The 6,694-nt window shown below is 50.4% G+C and overlaps 1 pseudogene; it reads right to left on the reverse strand.

The window, feature by feature from the left end:
* Positions 1-778: 778 nt before the first annotated feature.
* LOC144271025 (F-actin-capping protein subunit alpha-1 pseudogene) lies at positions 779-1,648 on the reverse strand (annotated as a pseudogene).
* Positions 1,649-6,694: the final 5,046 nt, after the last annotated feature.

The following is a 6,694-nucleotide window of genomic DNA, read 5'->3' on the forward strand; positions in this document are numbered from 1 at the left end:
AGGAGCAGCCGGGGGAGTGAGCTGGGACCGAGATCCTGAGTGAAGGCTTACCAACCTGCTTCTAGGAGCAGCCTGAAAAAAGTCCTGGGAAACTCCATGACTCTCTAAAGGGACAAGAGTTGGGAGACTAGCTGGAGAGCCTGAGGTTGTATGTTTGACTGTGGATGACTGAAGACCAGACTTTGTGAAGGAGGAATTGTGTTTGTCTAATGGGAGACTGAGAAACTGTATTTGTCCGGAAGGAGGCTGAGAAGAGAAAGATGGCTTGAAAGGGCAAAGCAGCCAGACCACAGAAAGGAAGAACCATGTCCCACTAGGGATTGGGAAGAGAGATTGTTTAAGTTATGATATGCTAATAAGCTAGTCACTGAAAATGGGTGTACTATATAACTATGGTCTTATGTACTGAAGAGGCCTGAGAGGTGGGGAGACAGAGCACTGGACAGCACCTACCCGCTATCATTAAATCACACTCTGTCTACAGCCCACTCATAAATTTGGTCACTCCACTTTATCAACAAGCTGACACACAATGTGACTGTTTATTGATCTGTGTGAGCGCTTATCCTGTGCTCAGCACTGGTCAGCAAAACACCTCCACTTGGCTGTCCCAACCCCCAGGAGAGCGCCCCATATACTGACACCACGGAACTCTTCCTGTCCTTCATTTTCTCTGATTTTTTTTCAATTTTTCTTTTCTCTATTTATTTTATTGGGTATTTAGTACTTTCTTCCTTCCCTGGACACTTTATTCAGACATCCCATACAAACTGGCCTTTCATTGGACAGCAGGCGTTGCCACTATCTTAGCTGTCACTATTTTCCCCCAGTCAATCGTGTTGTGGGTGATGGGCAGCTGTCTTCGGAAAGCCTTCAAGTGGGTATTGCTCATCCTCTGGTATTCTTCCATCAGCCCATCCTGGAACTGGTTGTCTGCCTGCTCCAGCAGTTTCACAAAGTCCTGGGAGGTCTGGGTCTCAGTGGTGACAGGCAGACTCTCTGCCACATCCTTGCACACTGTCAAGTGGATGTTGCCGTCCTCAAAGTAGTGAGCCTGGACCATGATGGTCCCGGCCACCTGGGTGGAAGTGGAAGTGGGAGTCAGGGTGAAAGTCCACTCTGATTTCCACAGGCCATTCCAGAAGGCGGAGGGCCGGTGCAGACGACCCGCAATGCAGGCGATGAGGATTTTCCGGATGGCTGTATCCTTGATGAAGACACTGCAAATCCCCCCAGTATAGTGGCTGCTGACGTATGCTTTCAGGCCCTCATAGAGGGCCCTTCTCCATGCCTCACCTTTCTCATCTTCCTGTGGGTGAGCCTGAAACTCGCTTGCCTCTTTCCTCATGTGGTCAAATTTGAAAGAGACTTGTCTCTGGGAGTCAAGGAAGTGTTTTTCCTCCAGCTCATTGTGGCGGGTCAGGAGCACCTCACACTCCTTCCTCATGACCGGGGTGAAGTAGAGCTTGTTGTGCAGGGCACAGAGGGAGGCAGCTTCCTGGCACATCAGGCTGTCATCGCCCACCAGCAGGCGCAGATCACTGAAGGCCTCGCAGAATTCATCAGGCAGGGCCTGCTTCAAGAGACTGCTCACAATCTTCAACTTCTCTTGTCTGGTCAGGGGTCGTTCCCTAGTCATTATGTCCATGGTTGCAGGGCTCGAGGATACTGGATCCACCTCACCTGAAGGAAAAGTAAAAGGACATGACAATTATTAGCTTTCCAGGCAATACACCAAGGGCATCCAAATTTTGCCCAGCTGAAGGCTACACAGGCAATTTGCCACACATAATGGAGCAGGCTACAGCCATCCTTACCTCAGGTACAGCCCACAGGTCGCGACATGGCCTACAATTCCCATCTCCAGCCCATACTGAAGATCTCTTATCTACAGCAAAGAGACCTGGGCTTCCACAATTCCAGTAGGCTCACAAGGGAGTCTCATGAATCCAGCCGTCCTCAATCAGTTTTTCACTGTGGATCCCACCATATCTTGAGATGCGGGCTTAGGAAATCTCTGCAACAGTTACAGATGTATCCTGAGGGCCACCCACTGAGTGGGGTTATTCCATTGGGGGAGCCCAAATAACCATACTTGCATCTGCCTTCTCCTCTCTGATAGCACATATCACAACCCTATGCTACCAGCAACAGTGCCCAACAATGGAGGGAGGCTGTGGTCAGAAGCAGCCCTTCTTTTTCAGGAGCCCCCAAATTGTAACCAAAAAAAGTGATGTAATCCCTGACCAGGATGAACTGGGGCAATCATGACATTTAATGATTCCAAAAATAAGCTCCTTTTCCACCTGAGAATAACTGCTGGTCAGATCGATCTCATTTTAAGAGTTATTTTGGTCCCTGACCCAATAGCTGAGCCATAAGATGCCAATATAACTGCAATATAGGGCCTTAAGAAGTGAAGACTGGGGTGGAAAACCGTGTTTAGCTGCTTAACTGGCTACTAGAGATGTCTGCAGTAGCTTGCTCCCAAGAAAGTCCCTTTCCACAATGATTCTCACATGGACTGCAGCAAGAGCACTGACTGAGTGCAAAACTAGTGTAATTTATCAGGAACAAAAATGCTTTAGCTTTATTAAGGTGTGAGGGGGACCTGGAGCACTGCTCCTTGGTACCCTCCCTTAATATTTTTGATGATAGTGTAATACCTTATGCCATCAGGCAATGACTAAAGTAATGCAGCACCCTGAAGGAAATGCCGATTTTTGGATGAAACTGAAGCCAGTACAGGACTGTGTGGAGGGTTCTTTGAATTTGCAGTCACCTGTATTTATCCTGTATTTATCCTGCTCCCTGGCAGCTCCAATAGGCTTTAACCATGTGTCCTAGGCAGTTCTACAAAGCAGCCACTACCGGCACTGTACATGGCAGGTTTCAGGCCAGAAACAACATAATACAGGGCACCACCTGTAAAAACCCACCAGGGTTCACAGTCATTCCAAGGATTTGACCCTGTTCCTAGGAAGCCTGCACAGAGCCCTGGGTTCATGGACATGAGGCAAAACCAGTTCCTTACAGAATTGGCCCTGTGCTCCTGGCACAGCCCTGCTTCCTCCACCAACCGGCGTGTCCAAATATTGGCTGCAGTTCACTGGAAGCTGTACCAATCCTCTAGGTTGCTGAACCTGTTTCTTGTCTGTGGACCCTCCCAGGCTTTGGTCAAGTGACCACATATTCTGCTCCAATAACACTCACAGTGATCATGTGGCCTCCAATGCTTGAAACCATTTTCTATGGGCTTTGGTTTCTGGCTGTTCTTGGCTGCTGTTAGGTGACAAAGTTGTTTCTGTGACTGTATCGCCAGCAGGTCCTGGTAGCAAGCAGCCGGGTTGCATTCATTCCCAACGAGCTTCTCTAGCTGGCGATAAATGTGTGACTGACAGAAGTGAGCTTATCCTTACAGCCAACATTGAACATCTTGCTTCTGAAGTCTGGGTTCTGTACATGCCACACCAACCATTCATGAAACTCTCTCCCCGCTGCTGCCTTTTCCAGCATTGCCACAGCTTTGAGTGAGGGTTTTCTCCGTGGTTTGTTTGCCCATCTAGTAACTGCAGCACTCCAAAGCTTTGTTACTCATAGAACACGGTACCAGTACCTTGTACCATGTAGGGTCAAAGAAGGTGCAGCAGAAGGGCAAATCATCTGCACTTGTCTCTGGCCAAACATGGCAGGATTCCCCAGTAATCTCACCCTCCTTCCCCCCCCGCACCATGAAATCTTGTTTTTCAATCTTGTTTTCTCACCTTGGGAACTTCTCAGTGGCTACCTTACCCTAATGGCCTTCCTGTCGCTTAGCTTCCCATAGGACACTGCAGGGCCACAGTACTGAGAGATCTTCTCTGGGCATCATCTCCACCTTGGCCCTTCCCAAGGGTGACAATAATAAAGCTCACCTTGTGGAAGATAAGAGTGAGCTTTGACTGAGCTCCTTCCCGAGCGCACGGCCAGCCAGGAAACAGCAGCAGCACCCTCCAGGCCTCCCAACTGCCCCCGCCTTCCCAGCTAGTGCTAACCCCCGCAATACAGAACAAAGGACAACAGGGCAAGAAATCCTCCGTTCCCTAAACCATCCCCTTCTCCACAGACTGGCTACGGTGACCCTGACCCGCAGGCCGCCCCCTTCCCACCCTGGCGCGGGGCAGCAGGGTGCGGCAGAACGGGGGGGCGCAGCCTGAACCGTTACCTGCTCAGCTCCTGCTGCTGCCCCTCTGGAAGCCGGATTTCAAAACAGCAGGTTCCCATGGCAACGGGGAGACACCAGCCTGCGCTCTATGAGGGAAACAGGATGACATCATCCAGAGCATGCACCCTGGGAGTGAGCCTGCAGGGAGTGTGAGCAACCCAGTCTCATCCCTACCCCTGCCCCCTCGCAGCCCATACACCCAGCCAGCATGGAAGGAGTTTTCCACCACCACCGTGGTTCCTGGGGGCTGGTTAGACCAGCGGGCTTCTTGGTCCTTGTTTCATGAAGGCAGGTACCTGGGAGCAATTTCACTATTAGACACATCTTTAGGGTAACACTTCCTGGACCCTAATGTACAGTGCAGCATATGAGTGAATGGGCCACATGCAGCAATCCTTACTTGGTGTCAGTGGGAGCAGAGTTTTGGCTGAGCACAGTCATAAGGGTTTTCATGCCCTGAGATTAAAATACTGTACTCGTTAAAACTCGTCTGCAGAAACCTCCACCTCTTCCTTTTCCATAAACCGTACAGTAACAGACACAATTCAGTCACTGCATTCAGCAAAAAAGAACAGTGTATGGACCAGATTCTCAGCTGGTGCAACCAGACATAGCACCAGTGAATTCACACCAGCTCAGGAGCTGGCCCTATCATTTGAAGTGATCATGAATAATAAGGCCTGATAGAGCTAGGTACAGACAGGGAATGGACAGACATGCAACACCCCCTGCTATGCCAGTTCTGAGTCTCCAGTGACTAAAGCCTGCTGGTCACGGTGGTGTGTATCCAGCTGCAGGGTTGTTTGGAGAAGGTCCCACTCGAGATGGGGCTGAAATAACACTCTATGTTCCTATGTGGCCTCTGGCTGATTTGAACCCCTGGCTCAGGAGTGGGCAAACTACAGCCTGGGGGCCGCATCCGGCCCTTCAGACATTTTAATCCAGTCCTCAAGCTCCCGCTGGGGAATGGGATCTGGGGCTCGCTCTACTCTGCGAATGGCATGGCTCCACGTGGCTCCCAGAAACAGCGGCATGTCCCCTCTCTAGCTCCTACACATAGGGGCAGCCAAGGGGCTCCGCACGCTGCCCCTACCCCAAGCACCACCCTTGCAGCTCCCATTGGCTGGGAACAGAGGCCCATGGGAGCTGCAGGGATGGCGCCTGCAGACGGGTCAGAGTGCAGAGCCACCTCGCCGCGCCTCCGCATAGGAGTCGGAGAGGGAATGTGCCGGTGCTTCAAGAGCACCCTCCTGCACCCCCAACCCCACCCCAGAGCCGACACCCCCAGCCGGAGCCCTCACACACACACCCCCCAGCCTGGAGCCCCCTCCTGCACCCTGAACTCCTCATTTCTGGTCCCACCCCAGAGCTCGCACCCCCTAGCTGGAGCCCTCACTCCCTCCCGCACCCCAACCACCTATTTCATGAGCATTCATGGCCCGCCATACAATTGCCATACCCAGATGTGGCCCTCGGGCCAAAAAGTTTGCCCACCCCTGCCCTGTTATAGCTTTTCAAATGGCACGATCAAAACCTGAGATGCTGTGTTCAAGGAAGTGTTGCAATTTAGGCTTCCAGTTTAATATCAACTACAAAAAAGAAAAATATGATGCCTGAACCCTCAATCTTGCAGCATCCTGCTGTACAAGGTCCAGATGAACTTGCTTGACTTGAAAGAGCCTTTGGATTGGCGGTTGCTAGGAAGAGAAGAAATAACACATTCTATTCCTGGACTGCATATTAGTCTTCCATATGGGTGCAATGCCAAAACATGAGGGCCTCCATCTGCTAGACGGGCCTGGCCAGGCCCCATGAGTGGCTTTTAATGCTAATACATTCATCTAGCTTTGGTATTCCTCCAAAACAAGAGGGGAGAGCCAATGATTTAAATATTGTGTAAAACTATTGAAAGTAATGGCACTAAACACCCATTGTTTGTACCCTATTTGATTTTAGAGGCACCCGCTTGGCACATAATAATGAATTAGTTATGGGGGTGGCTGGATGTTGTATGTTCAACAGCACCCTTGAAGGAATAGAACATTTAAAAAATAAAAATCTAGGTGGTCTCTATCAAATTATTTCACTCTATTATTCCCCAGAAACTAAGCTGTGACCTTCAACTTCAATAATGTGGCATGTCAGCTCCATCTGTGATCAGAGTTACAGAGGCTTTCAAGCACCAGTCGGGAAGGCTTCAATCGCAAATTCAAGAGGAGAGTTGAGCAGGGCATTCTTGAAGCTCCTCTGTTTCTGGACATACTCGAGGGCAGACAAATTTTGTTCAACTGAGGAGCCTGCTGGCCAGGAGCCTTACAGGTATGCCCAGTGTGCAAAACAGTGGACCAGGTTGCAGCCACTCTTATCTTTAATGCAGAGGCTACAAAGACTACAGGTCCCAGCATGCAGTGCAGCATCTTGCACTGAGAAGCCAGTCCATACTGGGACACAGGGTGAAATCCTCGCCCGATCAAACTCAGTGATAAAGCT

The sequence above is a fragment of the Eretmochelys imbricata genome, chromosome 10, assembly GCF_965152235.1.
Source record: "Eretmochelys imbricata isolate rEreImb1 chromosome 10, rEreImb1.hap1, whole genome shotgun sequence".
In the NCBI taxonomy this organism is placed as follows: domain Eukaryota; kingdom Metazoa; phylum Chordata; order Testudines; family Cheloniidae; genus Eretmochelys; species Eretmochelys imbricata.